This window comes from Pteropus vampyrus, unplaced genomic scaffold, assembly GCF_000151845.1.
Source record: "Pteropus vampyrus isolate Shadow unplaced genomic scaffold, Pvam_2.0 Scaffold393, whole genome shotgun sequence".
NCBI lineage: Eukaryota > Metazoa > Chordata > Mammalia > Chiroptera > Pteropodidae > Pteropus > Pteropus vampyrus.
In genome coordinates this window covers 503,139-507,945 of record NW_011889174.1, presented here as the reverse complement: position 1 = coordinate 507,945, position 4,807 = coordinate 503,139, and positions in this window count along the sequence as shown.

Sequence of the window (4,807 nt, the reverse complement as noted above, 5' to 3'; positions counted from 1 at the left end):
ATCTATCTCATTAATTCTAGTTCACTAATTTTCTTTTCAGCTATTTCTAGTCAGTTATTAAATATTTCCTCTGAATTCTTAATTTTAATTATAGTCTCAGAATAAGAAGATTGGTTTGATTTTTTAATCAATATATTTTAAATAATTTTGTTTCTTAAGCCAGTTGTTTTTATATCTTTTATTTTATATTTTTATATTTTTAGCTTGTAAGCATAACTTGTCTTATACTATATGTCTGTTAATTTAAATATCTGAATTCTTTATGATTTTATTCTATTGTTTACTTTTCTATGCTGGTTGTAATTTATGATATTTTCTTTTCTTGTGTATCTGATCATTGTATTCAAAAAAAATTAATCACAGGAATAATGTGAGGCCTCAAAAGAGAATTTTCATTTGCTTTTGCCAGGGGCTTGGGAGTACTACAAAAATGTCATCTACTGAGGCTGCAGGTTTAGCTAAAGGCTCCTTTCCTTCTGGTCCACCCTTCCTCAGAGGGTATATCTCTTTTTGAATTCTGCAGTGAGGTAGGAATTGATTTTTGAAGTCTGTCCTTTTGCCCCAGGAGACTGCCAAAACCACAGCTCAGTTCAAAGGCTATAAAAGCAGCTTTCTGTGTGAGCCTAACCCTCTGAATTTTCAGTTTATCCTAGATTTTGGCTAGGTAATTCTTCATTATCTTGTTAGCTCATTTATGCTTTTAGAAAAATTTTAAACATTTTATCTAGCTTTTTAAAGTCATTATTTAGGAAGATTAGGATCCAATAAAAATCCTTTTTTTTTTTGAAAGTTTGAATCATGTAAATATAATACGAATTTAGAAATTTCTCTCTCTCTCTCTCTCTCTCACACACACACACACACACACACACACACACACACACACACACAATGGCAGGATTCCAAAGTTGCACTTGTGGGGGTAGTAAAATTTGGGAGAATTTTATCACAGCTATCCATGCCGTAATACTCTGTAAAATCAACCACACGACCATAGAGTCTGTGTTTTGTTATTTACTTTTGAGGTTTAAAAAAAAAAGATGTACAGATTGCCGAAACTTCTTGGCACAAATACAACTAAAACACAGAATGGAGTGTGGGGGTGAAGGAGAGCAGACTTATTTTCCATATTAATCACATTAGTTCATTTACTACTAAAAGTCTACAAGGCAGCTGAATTTAAAATAATATATCAGTTTTTGGGGTTTCTTTCCTTTTTTTTTTTTTTTTATTTTAAAAATTTTTCTATTTATGATCTGTGCTTGAATCATTTCATAGTTTTTTTTTTTTTTTTTTTTTTTTTTTTTTTGGTTTTAAAAACTGTGTCTTCAAATTAGGTAAAAGGAAAAATGATAACTGGTACTGTTACATTCAGTTTGTCTTCAGTAGCCTGCTGAGCTCTGGAAAATCACTAAATTGAGTCTATGAAGATGAGAGTAAGAGGAGAATCCTGTGCAAGAAAGCCCAAGCCTTGATCTACAATTAATTGAAAGCACAGCTCTACAAGGCAGAAGCAACTTCAAAAAGCAATAGCTAAGTGCCTCTTACAAGTGGCTGCTTGAATAGCAATTATGCCTTAAGCAAAGAGTTATAGGTTATAAACTCGTTGAAGAGGGGAACAAGTAAGATAACACTAATAAGGAAAAGTATTAGGACCCACGTAAAACTAAGGGGAAGAAAACCTCAAGAGTATATATTTGACAAAGATGTTTCTATTTAATATCCTTTAAAATAAAGCAACAATGGTTGGTAGCTCATAATGTTGACTGAAAAACAGTAAGATCTTTTCACATAAAAAGAATCATAATTTAAATTAAGACAAAAGATGATGAGGAAAATCTATATGTAAGTCTCATTTAACATTGTCTGTAAGTGCATCCCACTTAACCTTAAAGTATCCCCAAACAACAAATTCAGAGACCAAGCTGTGCTTTAACCACAACATATTTTAACCCTCCACTTACAGCAATCTCAAGAAAGTCAATAATAGTAAAGATTTGTGAGCTATCATTATCCTGTTGTTTGTCTCTTCTCCCTACCAAAAATGGTTTAGTAATGTCAAAGTTGACATTGAAAAAAAGTATTTAAGAAGTTGCACCAAGGTTGTCTCGCAGAATCAGATCTACTCTGATAGCCTCTGGCATGTTCTCAGGTAACACTACTGTCTCACGGGAAATGAACTATTAGAAGTTTCTCCAGTTATTACATTATGAATGAGTTTGCTCTACAGTACTTATTAAATATAGTTTTTTCAATTTTTTCATTAAATACTGTGTAGATTCAAAAACATGAATAAAATATGTGTAAATTACAAAAAAAAATAGCAGTACAACACTTTAACAAACACATGCTTACCTACAACCCAGTTTAAGAAACCCAGCATTACTATTACTTTCTAAGTCTCCTAAATGTGGTTCTCCGATCTCATTTCTTTTCCCAGCTCCACCTCTCTATCCCAAGTAACCATAATCATATTTTCTATATCATTCCTTTGCTTTTTAAAACTGTTACCAAGTATATTTATATAGGCAAAGTATATTGTTTACTTTTTTGCATGATTTAGTACTTTGTATAAATGGAATTATGGAGTGTTTTCCCAGATTTGTTTTTTTGCTCCTTAAAGATTCATAAACATTGTATCTGGTTGTAATTCACTCATTTTTCAGTTGTTTACTATTTCTTTGTACAAACATGCCACAGTTTATTTATTCAGTCTACTATTGGGTTATTTCTAGTTTTTTGCTAATAACAAACAGTGCTTCTAATAACATCCTTGCACATTATTTCCTGGTATCCAGGTGTATGTAGTTTTGGGGAATATAGACAGAAGTGGAATTTGTAGGTCATAGAATTGGTATATCTTTAGCTCCATTGGAAATTTTCAAATATTTTTGAAATGATGATTCCAATTTACATGTCCACCAAGAGCACATAGTGGTCTAGTGGCTCCATACATTGGGCAAAATATATTCTCGCATGAACTAGCTTCTCTTCCATTCTCCTGATCCTTAACAAGATTGGACATTTTGTATATTTTCCAGCTTTCTGTTTCTTTCAAGTGAAATGACTCTATACTTTTATTTCTCCTTTTTCTCTTTTTGGTCCATTTTATGAAAGTCTGTCTTTTTCCTGTTGATTTTGTGTGATTTCTTTAATATCCTAAACTCTAATTCTTTGCCAGTTATATACATTGCAAATATCTTCCCATTTGAGTTTGTCTTTTAATTTAATTTTTGAATATTTTGAGCAGAAGTTCTTTAATGTATCCATTAATGCATTTTCGAGGTCTTGTTTTAGTAGCCTTCTCTATGCTATAAGCATAAAGATCATTCTCTGTCATTACATCCACTGGAAATTATTTTTGTGTTTATGTTTAGTTAGGCCCAATTTCATTTTTCTCCATAATTATTCCAATACCTTTTCTTTAAAAGTCCTTTATAAAATATAAAATGCCAACTCATTATCAATAGAATTTATATATGTTTCATTCTGTTTCTGGGAACTCTTTTGTTTTATTGACTGACTTGATTATTACAGTTTTTTAATTCTTTACAATTTATCTCAGTATGACAAATTTGTTCTATTTAGCAGTGTCTTAGCTATTTTGGACTTTGTTCTTCAATATAAATTTTAGAATCAGTTATTTTATTAAGTTCCATAACAGAATAAAATATATACAAACAAAAAACAGGATCATCAGAATTTTTTATTAGAATTGTATTGTATTTACAGATTAACTAAAAAGAAAGCTGTTATTTTTATGACATTATATCTTCCAATCCATAAATATGCTGTTTCTCTCCATTTAGTTAGGTTTGTCTTAGTACAGTTTGATTACGTTTTATAATTTTTCACGTGGATGTCTTGCACATTTGTAATTATTTATTCTTAGGTACTTAATTTTTTTAATGTCATAGTAAAGATTATATTTGTTTGATTTTATTTTCTAACTCTTTGTTGCTAATGTATGGAAATATGGTTAAAGTATTTCATTGATTTATGTGTCCAACAGCCTTGCCTAATTTACAAAATGATTCTTTAGTGGTTTCTACATTACATATGTATCATCTATGAAAAATAAGAGATTCAATTTATCTCTTTAAACTGTATATCTTTTTTTTTCTTCCCAAGCTGCCCTAATAAAACGTAACAGTAGTGATAGCAGGAACCCTTGTCTCTGTCTTCTCTTCAAAGGCATGCTTTCAAAGTTTTATCACTAGGTATGCTAAAAATTAGGGTAATTTTTACTTTTAATTCTTAGTTTGATATGTATTTTAACACAAAGGAAACTTTAATTTTATCAAATTCTTTATCTGCGTCCATTTAAATGATTGTACATTTCTCTTTAATTTGTTAATATGATATATTATTGAAATTTATTTTCTGTTATACCATATTATATTCTTAAATGAATATACATATGTTAGTTGTTAAAACTATAACATCTATGTCCACAAGTTAGTTTGACCAGTACTTTCATTATAGTGTCCTTTCATGTTTAAAACCAAGGTAAAGAGAGCCACATAAAATAAACTGGAAATATTTCCTTTGTTTCTATACTTTAGAATAGTTTGTGTATGACTGGAATTAATTCAGCTATTGAAAGTTTGGTAGAAATTAGGGGTAAGGTATTTGAGCCTTTTTGGAAAGGCATGGGAACAAAGACAACTACTGATTCAATTTCTTAATGAAAATTCTATTTATTCTTAAGAACAAAATAAACAAACAAAATAAAAGCAAAATATACTCACTGTATTACATTCTGAATAAATTCTTTAAATCCATCATCCAGTTCACTAATTTTCCC